We start from the raw sequence: 17,511 nt of genomic DNA on the forward strand, positions 1-17,511 counted from the left end.
CTGTTATCTGGAGTATGTTTTCAAATAAAAGCTTTAATTTGCAGTTTATTTTGCACACTCTAGCTGCAGTATCTAATCCCATTTACAATTTTTTTCTCTCCCCTTGCACCACCTCTGTGTTCATCTTTTCAATAAATCTCCGTAGTCTTCATTTATACCATCTGATTCTCCAATTATCTTCCATGCTCTGTATTTCCTTGCTGCTGTGTTTTCAGCTTTTTTCCTTACCTCCTGTCATGTGAGCTACTGAATCTGCAAGAGGCAGGAAGTGCTGTGGCTTTTCAAAGCAGTATAGTTGCTATCTTCAACAGAAAGGCTAGTTAGAGAGAATCACATAATTGCTTTTCCTAACAGTGGAAACCTTAGGCTTAAATTTCCACTCTTTCATACTTGGTGGAAATTGCTAAGTTTTAACAAAGGGGCTGACAATTCTGGTCTGTAAGTCTCACTTTCAGGGTCAAGCTAACAACATTTGGAGTCTTTACTGTCAAGAATGAAATGTTTAGGTGATTTCTAGCTTCCAGGACATTTTTGTTTAAGTTGATTATAAAAACAGTACTATTAGAATGCTGATGGAGTGGGTGGAAGGGTTTTCGTGTTTGGTTGGTTGGTTTCTTTGCTTTTGTTTGTTTTGTTTTTTTGTTTTGTTTGCTTGTTTATTTGGTTGGTATGTTTTGTTGGTTGGTTTGGTTTGTTTTTTGTAGCCAGTTGGTATGCATTTATGATAGTTGAAGTACAGGAGGGAAATGTAAGCTGGTAGTAAACAAATGAGTTTGGATTGTCATGTACCATAGGAGTGTGCTTTCTTGACCTTGAACACTGTCTCTCTGAAAAATCTGGTAATTTTACTGTCAGCTGAAGATAGGAAAAGTCCCACAAATGGCCAAATCAATTTTGCAGTTGAAATTGATGTTCAAAATATTTGAAATCTCTTCTACTATATGAGTTGATATAGTACATACACTATAAGAATGGCACAGGTAGAGGATATGTATCTATCAGGTTATATAGGTGAAAGCATATTCTAGAAAGGCTCCAAGTGAAATATTCATTTGCTGTCTTATATGTCTGCTACCCATAAAGCTCAGTAGAAGCATAGAAAGATATAGACTGGAAGGCAATTCTGAAATTGCTTGTTCAGAGAAGGTCCTGCTCCAGAGTTAAATCCCACCTAAAGGTACTTCCATACCAGTAATTGTGAGGAGGAGGCAACTGTCCTCCTTTCATAGGAAATCCAGTGGAAGGAACGCAGAAGTGGAGGAGTTCCCTTATCTCATTCCTTCTGAACAAAACCAAGTGAGAAGTGACCTATTTTCATTGTATAGGTCATATTTGTTTAATAATTTCAGCATATTCTGACATCTCACATATGCATAAAGAGAAATTGTTCAATGACAGGGTTTTATTGTTTGTTTTTGCCTCCAAGCCAGCAATCATTCAGATTGTTGGACTGTTTGCTATAAATCAGTTTTGGGGAAATCTAGAAACTGAGAAGTTTCATTTTTGTCCAAGATGGCTTTTACTGATTTGAGCCTGTTTCTCTCAATGTGAGTTAAGCAAAGGAAGAGAAGGGGATCTGAAAGAAAAAAAAAACTTTTTCAATGACATGAAATATTTTTTTGGTCCAATATCTCTTTCTCTTGCAGTCATTCTTTAGTTCTGCAAGGTGTTAATACACCACTCTTGTCATAAAATATTCTAATATTTCTGATACATAGAAAACCTGTGTGTATCCTTTTGAGAATCGACAAAATGTCTTCCTCCTTCAAGGGCAATAAAGCAGCTTGATGTGCCCTTTTGGCTAGAAGAAATTTTAATATAAATTTCTCTGCATCTCATTGATAGCAATACAGGTTTCACAAGCAGGGAGGCAGCTTAATATTGACAATCTCTAAGGCTTAGATACAGTGACTACATACAAATTATTTTGCTCTGAAAAAACAGATTGTTAAAACAAAGCTATTATTTTTGTGTCAGTTTTGTTTAGGGGAAAAAATGAAAAGTTGACTTGCACTTAGATTGTGGAAATACTACTTTGGTGTTATTTCCTGGTAAAGCTTTTTTGAATGAGTTCTTCTGCAAAATTTCCTGTTTGCAGAGAGAAAGGGTTTTGTCAATACTAAATTCCCAAGTTCCCTGATTTTTTGAAGCATGCTCATTCCTTTGGTGTATTTGCCTGTGAAGTCGACATTGAAACTTGGGTGCTTGGTTATTTTGCATTTGTGGCTATACTTTGCTTCTAGAAAGCTTCTAGTGCTACAAAATAATTTTGCATGAAGAGAAGCACCTAAATTTTTGAAGATTATAATGTTTTTTGTTCATCACCTAGAAGCTTGGGTTTTTTATAAATATTGCATTGATTCAGTTTGAATGGCGTTTTCTCAGTCTGGAAAAGTGATAAATGCCAAAAATATGAAGACTGGCAAGTTTTTCTGTACTGTTTTTACTGGAAAAAACTGATTTTTACATAAGGTTCTACTTAAATTGTGTCTTCAGAACTCCTCAGGAACATTTGGTTAGTTGCTTGGCTGTGGCTTTTAAGCACCTCTAGATCTTACAGCTTTGCTGATTAGCACTAGGGTAATTTTTAGCTCCTTGTTGGGGTTTTTTGGCCAGCAAGGCTAGGTGTTTTGTAAAGGAACCATCCTGACTTCGTTTATCCAGGACAGGCATGTATGGTGAAGTAAGACAAAGAATGCGTAAAATCATCTACCAGTTCCCTATTACTTCATATTTTTGAGTGAAATGTAACAACTTTAGTAATGAAAGCTGTTTTGGTTTGCTTCTCAGAAAGTTTCTGCATTCTGCTTGGAGTCACTGAGCATTTTATTTGGTAGGTATTTCAGATCTGATGAGTGATGCAGCTAAAGAACTGCAAAGCCTGAACAGGTAGGCAGCAGTTTCATACATTTATCTGCTCTGGGGTGAAAAACTGAATTTGAAGGATCTGGACAGACATTATAGTGGGGCAGAATATTTACTTCAAACTCCTCTACTCCTTATGTGGCCTTTGGAGAGTATTGGCATCGCAATATAGCATTTAAAGTATCGGACTGGTGAATCCTGAGATGTATTACACTGCTGCACTTCAGTGTGAGATTGTACAGAACTAGTCAAAATGGAAAATAATGAGATAGAAGAGCCTTGTAATTCCTCAAAAGAGCTTCTGTAGTCCCTCATACCTCAGTCTGGAATTCTGAAATGCTTTTCTGCCAGATCAAAGGCTACATTTCTAACTTGTCGAAGGCCAGGGCTTTTTATTTAAGAGAAATAATTAATGTTCATTCAGTACTTTAAAAGTGAAACTGGAGTGAATCAATGACATCCCTTTTTCTGCGTAATGGCCTAATGGCTCAGGGTATAAGCCAAGGAATATCACTTCAGTTAAATGTCATTTTGTGTTTTTCACAGCTCCCATTTTCAAAGCTAGGAAACAGAAGATATCTATGTCCTTAAATCCGAAGAAGTAAAATGCATTTGGAAATGAAAGTCGATGACTAGCCACTGAAAAATACAATTTTTTTTTATCATTTGAGAGGCAAAAAACCTGTCATGGAAATGGACTTAAATGTTGGTGTTCTCTTCTGCTGACCACATACTATTGATTTTTGCCTGAAATAGTTCCTTATTGCGTCTTTTCTCATCATAGTAAGTCAGCTAAGTATTTTTAATCAATGCTGATTTAAAATAGCATAATATAAAAAATTTGAAGTTTTGTTCTGTAAGTAAATGGTGAGAGTTGTGCTGTATGAGTGGAGTGCTGCAATTAAGATGCTTAAATGCTGACATCTCATTCTTCCTGTCCCACAGGAGAGTATGTTATCTTGGAAATCAGGAGAATAAAGAATAATTTCATTTTAAGTAAAATCCTGCAGGACATAATTGATTAAATTTATGATGGTTTATCAATTAAATAGGTGCTTCCCTCTGTTTCCCAAGATTAAAGTATCTTTACAAGAATTCTTGAAAATTATGTCTACATTACTTTTAGATGCTACCAGCAGCCCAATAGAAAATGAAATTGCATAACCATTCACACCTGAGACATTCCCTGAAACAGGCCAAACATGCAGAAGGGGTACACAATATGCAGGATTCTCTATTATTTTGTTGTCTGGCTAGACACAGAGACTTAGGGGATAGTGGACGATGACTACAAGCTGCTGCCTGGTATAGCAGGCATCTGATGTCTCCTCTGGGACTGCCTCACCTTCCAAGGTGCCTTTGCATGAAGACAATGGTTCCACATGCAAGTGGAACCAAACAATGATAAGCGTGATGGTTCGTCTAGAAGAGAGGCATTGTAACCAAGCTAAGTGGGCCTATGGCCCGCATCAAAGCTCCTTCTGTTAAGAAAAAGAATGCATCATTTTCATAGGAGCCTCCTCTCTGGAGGGAACAGAAGGACTAGTATGCACACCAGATTTGAGAAATCTGCTGCCTCCCTGGGGCTCAGATTAAAGTAATGAGAAGAAAGTTCCTCACCCTGGTACAATACTGAGACTATTATCAATATTGATTTTCCAGGTAGGCAGCTCTGAAGTCTCAGCAGGGAGTTCAAGGGTAAATGAGAAACTTCAGGGCCTTGAGAGGACTGGTTAAGGCCTCAGGAGCACAAGCAGTGTCCTCCTCTGTCCTTCCCGTTGCAGGAAGAAGCAGGAAAAACCAGCACACCAAGACCTGTCTCTGACCCTGGTGTCACTGGCTTGCTACAACTTTTTGATGACTGATCAGTTTGCATGACACCAAGCCTGCTGGCAAGAGAGGGGTACACTTGTCTCAACGAGGGAAAAGGATCATTGGTAAGGAGTTAACAGGGATCACTGAAAGAGTTTTAAACTATTTTTGAAGAGAAAATAGAATAAAACCTGCTTTGATTGAGATAAGCCTGGGAGCAGCATGCCGATATTTGAAGCAGGATGTGCTAGCAAGGTCCCTTGGCCTGCCATCTCAGTGGAAATTGGGGATGGAGATGCATGTGACAGCAAAGAGGCAAGGGTTATTGATGTGTTAGAAACAATGGAAGCACCTCTACAATTACCTGAAAGGAGGGTTTTGCAAGGTGGGGGTCAGCCCCTTCTCTCAGATAACAAGCTATAGGAGGAGAGGAAATGGCTTCGAGTTATGACTTGAGGAGAGAGATTCATAAACTGAATATTATGGAAAATGTTTCCACTGAAAGGGCTGTGAAACATTGGAAGAGGCTGCCCAGGGTAGTACTTGAGACACAATCCCTGGGTGTATTTAAAAGATGTGTAGATGTGGTACTAAGGGACATGGTTTAGTGATGAACTTGGCAGTGCTGGGTTAGTGGTTGAATTTGATATTCTGAAAAGTCCTTCCTAACCTTAATGATTCTATGATTCCATAAGCAGCTTTTGGCATGCTAATATATAAAAGTTTTATGTATTTTTTATTAACAATTCAGACACTTCAGAACTAGAGATCATTTATTTTTCTTCCCTTTGATAAGACAGTGATGTTATTGAGACTATAGGTAGCTACTTAGAATTTGTATATAAGTGATCCTTGAATATGACACTAATACCAGACTGGAGAAATAAAAAGGTAGTTGGTAGATAAAAATGCTTATGGTAAATAGAAGCATTCTTACCCAGAAAGTGGTGAACTGTGATGGTACCATCCTTCTAGAGTCTCCTTGTGCTGAAGTAGATCTATTTGATATTATTAGTGGTGTTAGAACTAAGTAAAAGTCTTTCACAACGAGGACTAATCCATTAAAATTCATTATGGTTCTCTGCACTGTACAGGTTTGTATAGAGATCAAGACTTTTACAGCTGGAATGTTTGCATTTTTTTCATCCATCCGTACTTCAGTGTGTGTCGTGTTTATTTCTTATTTTTATTTTAGATAGTGTTTCCTATTGAAAATTGAGCTGTATGATAAAGCTGTATTGTATACGTAATTTTTCTGTTCTTCTGTGATATGTAGGAACATTGAATTTCTGATAACTTACATGGCAGAATGCAGAGCTTCTCTCAGCAGCCTGCAAATCATGTTGTAATAACTCCGGATTGCAACCAGTCGAGATACTATCAATCCAGTGTTAACAGAGGCTGATGCATTAAAACTCAATGTACTGTAAGTAATCAAATCCCAAAGAAAAACATTTAATACAGCTGTCCAGTATGCCTGAAATATCTACTCAGTGGAACAATCAGTTTTAAGAGGATTTAAAACTGACTATTAAAATTCATCAATACCAACTGAACAGAAATTCCTGCAAGCAGGAAGGCAGGTGGCAGGGCTATCCAGTACAGAATGGCTGGGTCAAATGTGTCTCTCTGCTGACTTCATGCATCTACAATTCTTTTAGGAAGCTCTAGTATTAATTTTTCTGACTTACACAGTATCTGTATAAATTTGAAGTTCTGCTTTTATACACTATATTGGACTTGGCCAGAGACATATTTAAAAGGGTGCAAGATTTGCAAGAGCAGCTGAACACTATGTAGATTTGGGTTTTGTTTTTTTTTTTCAAATAAGAGGTTATTTTCACAGAATCATAGAATAAACTGAGTTCAAGGGACCCACAAGGACCATCGAAATCCAATGCCTGGCTCTGCACAGCACCATTCCCAGGAGTCACACCATGTGCCTGAGAGCATTGTACCAACCCTCCTTGAACTCTGTCAGGCTGGTGCTGTGGTAACTTCTCTTGGGAGCCTGTTCCAGTGCCCAAACACCCTCTGGATTAAAAGCCTTTTCCTAATATCCAACCTAAACCTCCCCTTATGCAACTTCAGCCCAATCCCTCAGGTCCTGTCACTGGTCACCAGAGAGACAAGATCAGTATCTGTCCCTCTGCTTTCCTTCACGAGGAAGTTGCACACTGAAATGAAGTCTTCCCTCAGTCTTATCCAGGCTGAACAGACCAAGTGACCTCAGCAGCTCTTTTTTATACAACTTCCCCTCAAGGCCCTTCACCATCCTCATTGCCCTACTTCGGACACTCTCTAACAGTTTAATGTCTTTTTTATGTTGTGACACCCAAAACTGCCCAAAGCACTCAAGGTGAGGCCTCCCCAGAGCAGAGCAGGACAATCCCCTCCCTTGCCTGGCTGTGATGCTGTGCCTGATGCTCCCCAGGACACTCCTGGCCCTTCTGGCTGCCAGGGCACTGCTGAGTCATGTTCAACTTGCCATCAACCAGGACCCCCAGGTCACCTTCCATAGCACTGCTTTCTAGCATCTCATTCCTAAGCTGGTTCATACATCTGGGGTTGCCTCATCCCAGGTGTAGAATCTGGCATTTGCCCTTGTTGAACTTCACATGGTTGGTGATTGCTCAGCCCTCCAATTTGTGGAGGTCTTTCTGCAGAGCCTCCCTGCCCTGGAGGGAGTCAACAGCTCTTCCCAGTTTTGTGTTGTCTGTGAAGTTGCTCAGTATTCCTTCCAGTCCTGCATCCAGGTTGGCAATGAAGATGTTGAAGAGCACAGAGGTGAGGATGGAGCCCTGTGGAACTCAGGTCACCAGTCTGATGTCACCCCATTCACTGTAACCCTTTGTGTCCAACTTGTGGGCCAGTTGATCACCCATCACATGATGTATTTATCCAGCTGTGTGCTGGACATTTTGTATGTCTTATGTTGTGAGCTTCATAAACTTTGTAAATTTTTTAAGCTTTAATAATATCTCGCTCTGAAAAAATGTGGTGATTGTTCCAGGGTAGATTAATTTAGAATGCAGATTAGAAAAAATACTAAGCATCACTTTTCTTATGTTAGTACCATACATTTAGCTTCTAATATCTAAATAAGTATTCCCAAAGAAAGAAAAAGCTATTCAGTTTTTGCAGAATGGAAAAGTTAGATATAAGAGATGTTTCTCATGATCCTCTAAATATTTGGTGGTATTGCCCAGATTGTTGTTGCAGTGAAAAAAATTTGCAGTTTATGGTATTTGGAATAAATTTTTTCAGTCCCTTGTCAGGTACCTAATTTGGTTGGAGTTCTGCAGATAAGTTTTTAAAACTTATTTACATAAACTGTTTATGTCTCTCATTTAGTATTTCTAGAATAGATAGGTATCTGCTCAATAAAAATCAATGTAAAAATGGGGAAAAAAATATTTTCTGTAGTTTTGTCTTTTAGAATGCTTTACCATTACACTGTATCCCTGTGATATCCAGCAGCATCTGCAACATGCTTGAAGGATGTCTGCAGTGTGGCACTGAGGCACGTTGCCTTAGCAAGAGCTCCTACAGACGCAATACCCCAGGTGGGAACTGCTGCTGCTGAGAGAATTTCAGAGCAAGTCTAGATAATGTAAGCAAGATAACTTCCTAAAATTAGTGGGAAGTCTAGACGAGTGTCATCATCTTTGCAGTGCTAAATGCCATGTGGCTTTTCCAAAATTTTTGCTATCACCCAGAGATCAGAAAGGGATTTTAAAGCGATGATGGAGGGGTCCAGTCAGTTCCCGAGGCCAGCTTGGTACTTGTTGACTTTGGTGTAACAACAGTTTGCTGGGGCGGCTAAGAGGACTGAAGAGCTCAAAATCCCCAAGCATGTTAGCGTTGCACTGTTTTTTAAGAAGGACATATTTTCTTCCAAAAGAACAACAACAACAAAAAAAGAGATTACCATGTTCAGGGAACTGACAAGTCATAAGCATAAACAATCTTTAATTGCTTATGGGAAGATGTCATAACAGATAATATGCATGATGGATTATAATTTAGAGACTGCTTCAGGCCTCCAGTCTGCCTTATAATTACAGATTAGAATGGGGTAAGAGGAAAAAGGCTGTGTAAGAACAGGGCTTCTCTTCAGGTGGTAATGGAAGAAATTTCATTCAGCTAATACAAAAATATGGTCTAAACCACACCTTCTGTTTTCACTCTGTGTCTGACAAATCATAAATCTACAGAGACCTGATTTTAGCAAATGAGAAGAAACAGAGTTTTGGAACAGAGTATCACAGATGAGTAAATTGAAAACATCAAGACTTCACCTTAGATGTTTTTTAATGGCTTTTTAAGCAAACAGAATGCAATGCAAACAAACAGTAAATATATTTGGAAATTCAAGGAGCTGCTTATCTAAAGCTGAAAACAATAGAGTCCAATAATTTTGGACATTATTTAAAGAGGACAAAGTATGAATAATGCTGAAAAAATATTTAAGAATGCTGTTCAGATATCAAAAAAAGTCTTTTCTTGTAACTGCCAAAGTGGGAAAAGTAACTGTAATTATTTTTTTAAACTGTAAACTGTTAGTAGCCTACCGTGACCACAAACATGTTAGAAGACAAATGAGGCCAGATGTGTGCAAGAGTTTTATATTAGGCAAAATCAAGATGATTCTTGTGTTAAGTGCCATAAATCTAAGATTTAAAAACTGTAGAAAAGATAAATGAAAACCAAGATAAGTAGCACTTACTTTAATAAGCAACCACCTTCTTAAATTCATTCTAGAAGTTGCAGAAGGATTGAAAAAAAACCAAAGCTCTAGTTCATTAATAGTGATTTTCAAGAGTGTTTGAAATACTAAGCTTAGTACATTAGGCTTGAATGTAAATAGTTCAAAATTAGATGACAGGACTGTTAGTCTAAAGTAGACTTTGGAAAAATAATGGAACAGTTGGAGCTACTCTGTTTTATGTAATTACGTAAAGGAAATACCAGTTACAAATTGCACAATGGGATGAGAATTTCTGTAGAAGTTGTAAATTCATATGCATAAACCATTTCTCTTAAGCTTAGAATATTAAAATACTTGAGGACTGAATGGATGAAGAGCAAGCTGAGTGTTTTACCTGCTATGAAGGAGGCTACAAAGAGGGAGAAATTTTGGCATTGGGGGAATGAAAATAGTGAAAAAGGAAGTATCAACTAGGTAACATGGGGATTTGGGAAAGCAGAGTATGTCCTACTGCAGCTGGATATGATGTTGGATGTCCAGTGTTAGAGACTGTCCATGGGTTGAACCTCCTATCCTGTGGTCAGAGGAAGGTTTACTCTAGAAGGGACTTAATTCTCAATGGTTTCTAGTGGGACACAGGAATCAAGGGGACTAAGCAGGTTCACTGGAGAGCTTCAGGCAGAGCAGGAAGCAACAATCTCTGGTATTGTCTTAATCTCTAAAATTCTTTGTTGCACTTGTGTGAGCAATGCATGAAGCATTCATGATAAAATCAGAAGGGCATGTAGAAAAATTAGGAAGATATGATGCATCCATCAGTTCCCACAACTCCAGGCAGAACTTCAAGGGCAATAATATTCCTGAGACCTGAGGGAGGATAGGGAGAAAAGAGTCTGTTTGGTTTTGTCTTTTTTGTTTTCTGGAATTAGACACTGCGAACCTGCTAGTATGTAGCCTAAGATCATTTTACACTGATCCAGTCATACTGTTTTTTGCTATTAATTCTACTTGACTCAGAAATTAGAGAATATAAAATTATCTTTTAGACGTAATCTTCATTGAAATATTTTGGGGAAGGAGTATGGTCACAATTCTAAATATATTGAATTGCTACAATGAAAGTAATAATTATTTTGTCACACAATTCATGCTTAATGTCATGGAAGTTGCCATGGTGATGTCAGAATTTATTTGTTACAATAGGTTTAGTATTAATTTGCTTTCATCTCATTTCCATTTGAATGGTATTATGACTATGACTTTTTCAAAGACCAATTGTAACAGTAGTTTTGAGGTGTTATAGATCTACTGTGTTTAGAGATCAGGAGGTTCTAGCACAATTAATTTCAGGTCTCACATAAGTAAAGTCTTATGGTTATTGCACCAATTCACAGTAGTTTTTAATCTAAAGTGATGCAGCCAATTTACTGTAGACTAGACCTGAAGACTGATGACTGTTATCTTACCTTTCATAATTAATACCATGAACATAATAATCTAAATTCAATTATACAGAAGCCACTATGTGAATGTTTATGAGAAAAAATGGAGCAAAATGTGGGGTCAGTAAGACATCTGTACATCCTCTGTATATTCCTTAGCGTACAAATTTCTCAGCAACTGTAACTGTAATTATGACAGGAAATCCATGTTTCTAGTAACTTGGGAAACTGCATTTGTATTTATTAGGCATTCTAGGCTGTGTTGACCAAAAAACTACGGCTTTTTTTAATTAGCGTTCTATATGTATTTTAAAACAAGGAATCTCTATTATGTACAGGATGTGACTCCATGCCTAACGTCTGCTTTTTGGTGCAGGTGATGTTTGGGACTGAGATGTTTGAGCCTTAGTACTTCAGGAAAACATCTCATTCTGCAATGGCTAAAAAAGAATGTTTAAAAAAAATTGAATAAATGATATGTACAAATCAGACTTTTCTAAAATTTTCATTTCATTTTAATAATTGCACCCATTGATAAGCAACCTAACTTGAGGTTGAGCTTAACTCAAATATTTGTGCAATTATTTATAAATTAGGAAAATTCTCATAGTAACTGGAAGTGAATATATGGTGCTCAAGGTTGGTTGCTTCTGTATCCAACCTTCACATCAGTAAAATCAAGAATGACCCATGCTTACAAATTTGATTCAGATTATTTATTGCAGGGAAGGAATCTGCATCAGGATTCTTTAATGTGCACTTTGAACTTTTCACCTCCTGCCAGTGTAATTTGAGTTTTATTTAGTTTTAGTTTCAAGTCTCTCATGCCATAGCACCATATTTTTCCCAATTTATGAGCAATTCAGCATAAAACCTGCAAAATTTTATATAGTGATCACAAGCTGATTTTCCATATGCTACTGTTAGTTACTACTTTTTGATTAATTTGGGAAATAGGTCTGTTACTTGAGTAAATATTTAGATTTAAGGACTCAATAAGGTCATTATATGCATCAGTTTTTTTCCCTTTTCTTTCACCTGGCATCTGCTTCCCTTCTGAGTGAGAAACCATTTCAAAAGGGACAAGAGTGCATCATTCAGTGCTAGAGCTGCTGCTCTGGAACCCTGGAAGAGGGGAATGGGTTTCTGCCTTCTTTTGGTCTCTGGAGGAATTCTGAATCCTGAATCAAGGCCTATATTTCAAAGTTTGTATACTACATTTTATTAAGAATAAATTAAGTAGCCTTTTTGTGAACCTGCTGGGGGGTCTGTTTTGCTATCATTGTTTGTATTTGAATAAAGAAGAAATCTGTTTTGAGCCTCCACCAGAAGCTGCAATAGGAGTTTCTTTCACAACTCAGGAAGGATTTCAAAGTGTCTATTGAAATTTCTAAATAAGAGAAGATATGATCTCTGGAGTGTAAGAGTAATGTGTTGCTTGATAGGTATAATAAGGAAATTGATGCTGTTTGAAATTTCTGAGTGTGCACTCTCTCCAGTGCAGTAGGATGACGACTTTAATGTCTGCATCGTAAAAACTCAAAATTTATTAAGTATTGTGAATTTAATAACTCATGCATGGGGTGCAACCTGGAGGCCATTGAGAAAATGAGCTGTTCTATCAGCCTGTCAGCAAAAGAAGATCTGGAAGAAGTAGAAGTGTCCATGTTTGAGGACCATGCCTAATGCTGACACAGTAGCTCTTGGATTTGTTTGCTCATGGGTAGGATCCTGGTATTACAAGAGGCTGTGGTTTTATCCATCAGGGATGAGCTGTGACAGCATCATAAGGTGCAGTCAGGAGGTGACACTGATGGTCATGGATCAGTTTCCAGTGCTGTGATTGAGTGGGTGGGATGTGACATGACTTCATGAGAGCTCTTCAGGAGGGGATGACATAAATTTTTTGACAACTTTGTAATTGATGTGTCAATCTTCCAGGACAGTAAATCTGATTAAAATGGAAATTGATTACTGAGAGGCATTAAAAGGACTGGTTGCTTATTGGTTGCTGTTAGATGTCTTATAAATTAATATCTACTTTCTTCTAACTTGGATCGGATGGTAAACCTGGACTCCCACAAGCACTGTGATAAGTGAGCAGCCCAATATAATTATAGCCCAAATGAAATCTTTTACTCTGACCTCTAGGAGGCACCAGTGCTAATAATAGTAATGGCTTATTTGGCATAGAAATTAGAACTAAATCTCATTGTCCCTTGAAATTTTAAGGGACAAAGAAATTGAATGTCAAATAAAGGTAGTATTAATAACATAAAGGTAGTATTAAATAATATAATGTTTTGAAACACTTTGCATGCCTGCAAACCCTTCCACACTTCTAAAAACTGGGTAAATACAAAAAGGAAAATTGTCAAAATAATCTATGCCTTGAATTTAATACTAAATTAGGATGCTATTTTATCAAACACTAAATTCATGTGCTTGGCCAGTTGTGATAGTCTATTCTTAAATTCCTATTTATCTTTGTAGCAGCTGTTAATGTTTCCTGTTCTTTTTACATAGATATTGTACTGTCACTGCTGGAAATTTTGGTGTTGTTTAACATTCAAAACCTGATTGCATGTGAAATCCTTTAATAGAGTTTGGATGGTTACTTTGATGGCAGATGTCCAGTTTTATTAATAAAAATAAAAGAGGGGAGTGAATTATCTAAATTGCTTCTCTTTAAAAACTGATAGAAAACTTACTGCAAGAGTGGTCATACTGTACTTGCTTGGAAAAGAGTTGTTTTGTAGAAATTTTGGACAACTTTCTTTAGTTCTAATAGAATACTCCATGCTATTTCCTTTTTAGTTAATGTCATAGAGCTGGTTTCTTTTACTGAAGATGTTATGAGACTGTGAACAAAAACTTCATGAGGCATAAACATTGTGCCTTTGCTGAACTTCTTCAAAAGTGCTGTTATTAGAAATGTCTGCATCTGAGAGATGAAAATTTAGTGCTTTCAAAATCTGCTCTCCATACCCTGAAGAAGGAAAATCTACCTGAAATTCAAAATAAAAGTTCAGCACCTGTGTCCTTGAAGGAACATGAAGTGAAATAGAATAAAAAAGAGTATGTTTGAGAGTATCAAGAGATACTTTATATAAATTGGGATCATACTGATCTCAGCAGCAACACATAATATGTATATATTCAAAACATTAAAACACTAAAGTGTCAGGCAATAGAGGTGCACATTAGGAAATGAATATTTTCATATCTGGTGTTTTAATTTTTCTTTTACTTGGTTTTGTCTTGATTTCTCTTACAGATTTTTTTTCTGGTCAGGGCAAAAACAGAGCTGTAGGCTGGGAAACTGAGCTGTGGGAAAGGTTTCTCAGACACAAACATATGTATCTGTGCTATGTGAATATACTGAGATTACCTGCAGTACAGGTGTATTAAAGATTATTGATTCATCTAGAATATCCATGGACCAGCTGTACATGAACCAGGTAAGACTAGAAGGGCTGGATTCTTTTGTGTACTATGTAAATTTTTTAAAAACATTTATAGTAGCCACATTCTTGGGTTTTCTGGGTATTTGGCAGCCTGTTTGGATGAAGACTATTGTTTGGCAGCAACAGCACAGCAACATCTGATGTCCCCATCAAAACTCTTAAATTCACCAAAAGCACGATTTCTGAGTGGAAAGTATAATTGTGGTAACTGGTGTTTGGAGACCTTAGAGAAATCAATGCATTGAAAGAAAATTGAATGAATTAAGGCCAAAAACTATTTCATGTCTCACTAGTAACAGATGGAAGATATTTCAGCTCTCCATGGGACTCAAAACCAGGGATGCAGCTTTTTCTGGTTTGTATTTTAATCTCGCTAAAATTTGGGGTTGCCATTCCAAATAAGCAGGTTTTTTGACTGCCCTGGGTCTCTTTTACTGAATAAAATCACTAGAGTTCTTACCTAGATCGTGTTTATCAACAGCAGTACAACGAATACAATTTCAGAACAATACAGTATTATGTTCTCTATGGTGTTGCATTACTCAGCTAAAAATTCATAAATGTTAAAATATGTGCCCCAACTTTTTTTTTGCTGCAAGTCTCTTGTTTGGTTCCTGATCCTTAGAATTACCCTGGGACACAGTCCTGGGAAAATACAACATCCATAGCAAAGCTGCAGTGCTCACTTGCAGTGGGCATCCCTGCACCCTCCAAGGAGCTTTGAGGACTGCTCCTGCACAAGGTGTTCTGAGCAGCAGCTCAGGGTGATTCCTCACTCTGCTTCTCCTTCCTCGTCCAGCTAGCCTCCCAACTTGGTGACCAGGAATTTGTGTGCTGGAGCTTATACTGCCACATCAGAGAACTGTACACAGAGATAGTGTTCAAGGTAGCAAAACTTGTATATGCATCTGAGACTCTCAATCTGCAGTCAGTGCTGGTTGCTGAAAAAAGTAGAAAAGCTGAATGGATTCCATGCCCCACCTTGCAATAATTTTTTTTTTTCCTTGAGAAACACACTTGAAAGGATTGCCAAGATTTTAGGTTTAGCTGAAACGCAGGTGTGCAATTCAACTGTTGGAGGTGCAAGTTAAATGTACTGTATGGACTGCCCATTACAACAAAAAGTAATTTGCTCTATCTCACTAATCTAAGCAAAAAGAAATTACAATGATCAATCTCGTATAAAATAGACAAGGAAAACTCAGCAATTTAATGTTAATTGAGTTATCATTCCAAAGCTCATATTGATTTTTAAATTGCATTTACAAAATGCCCAGTAAAGTCCAAGGCTGAATATACGTGGCATCTACTTTACACTTACAGAAAGAGATTCCTGGTCATAAAGCCAGCAGGTCAGAAGTTTCACAAAGCAGACCAAAGTTGCCTTATAACATACCAGCAGCCTATATATTCTTTTTTATTTTCCCATTGTTTTTCCCTTTTTTTTCCTGTCAACATTAAGGCAAAAAAAAATCTGTTGAGGTCACAAAATTAGGCTAAGAATACTTGTGCTGCGGGAGATTGGCATTGCAGACTCCTGAACGTTATAAGATTTCAAAGGGGTATTCACCCCTTTGGCTTTGTCGAGATTTTCCTGGCTCTTGGGTCTTCAAAGAGACAAGAGCAGTTGTTGATTGCAGTAAAGTTGTTTTTTGCATGAGCACATCAGTCTCGAAGGCAGAGTTCAAGGTATCAAAGTCCATGCTAAAAGCTTTCTGGCGTAGGGTTCTGATGTTTCGAGCAGAACAGCAGCAGCAGCTCCTGCAGATTTTTCTTCTTCATTATCCACCCTGCACCCTGTTACAAGGGCCTTTTATTCCTAAATCCTCCAATCAGCTAAAAACATGATTCTAAAACATTCTTTCTAAAACAATCTAAGCTTAATTCTAATGAGCAAAAGTAGTATGAAAATAGTGTCAGTTCTTACCCAAAAAAGACAATTATAATATTACATATTTACACAAATGTACTATCTGGTTTCTTACTTAAAATTTGCATATATAATTTTACCTATTTATGTGAGTAGTTCTATCTGTTTACTCATATAGTTCTAGCTATTCTAGAAATGCAAGCAAAGCTCTGCTATGTCTGGAACTAAGTTAAACTTGTGAAAAATAACACTACTGAACTTTAAACTAGGCTTTTGGGCCTCTTACAAGCTATGCAGACTTTTAAGGCACTTAAGATATATTTCTACTTAAAACTAAAACTTACACTTCTGTTTCATGTCTATGTGCTTAATATATTTCAGCTTATCTAAAGGTTCCAATTCAATCCCTGCATTACTTTCTCTGAGGGACTTAGGGCTTCTGTTTCATGCATTTCAACAATGCTTGGTGATGTTTTTATTTTAACTCCTAAAGGGACCAGTTGGGACACTGTTATCATGACATTTTTTCAAGACCTCACCCACTGTTTTTCTCTGAAAAACCGAGCAGGCACAGCATTGACTTTTCTGGGTGCTCTAGTTGTATGTCATTGGATGGATTTGCTGTGTGATGGATCTACTGTTTGAGAAATGGCAATGTGAATTGAGAATGACAAAGTAATGTGGAATGGACTGAAGCCTACTGCCATCAAAAACAATATAAATGTAAGTTTCTATCTGCCATCTGACTCCCTCATAAAATAATAGTAGCTGTCAGGTAAAGAACCTGCAAGAAATAATGAAGTTTAAAAAAACATTTCACTTCTATGTTTTCTCTTATGAGCAGTGCTGATATATGTAGCTTATGATGTTCACATGACCAACAGTGCACCGCCTTTATGAAGTCATGTTGTTATATATCACACACCCAGAAGCAACAAGGTATTGAGAGAAATAGCAATTGAAGGGAGCAATCAAGTTCTAGGTGTGCCAATGTAATTAATCAATAAGACAGACTGTGTGCCAGTGCTGCTTAATCACCTCTCTGGTGCTTGATGAGGCATGGTATAAAGTTGAAACCTTCCAGCGTCTTCAAGTGGAACATTAATCAGCAGTGTAAGACAGTTTGTGCCACTTAGTAACAAAGTGGATGCCTTGAAACTCTGACTTGCTTCAAGGAAAGGCCTTGGGCTCAGTAACATGTTGGGTAAGTCTAACCCGGACTCTACTGCTTGTTTCATCCCACATCAGCATGAAGTCTTGGTGCCAGTTCTGACCACTGGCTCTTAGTATTCTTTACCCCTGGAGCAGGGTACCCTTGTTCTCACATTCCTGGGCTGTCTGACA

The sequence above is a fragment of the Molothrus aeneus genome, chromosome 1 (genome assembly GCF_037042795.1).
Source record: "Molothrus aeneus isolate 106 chromosome 1, BPBGC_Maene_1.0, whole genome shotgun sequence".
Classification (NCBI taxonomy): domain Eukaryota; kingdom Metazoa; phylum Chordata; class Aves; order Passeriformes; family Icteridae; genus Molothrus; species Molothrus aeneus.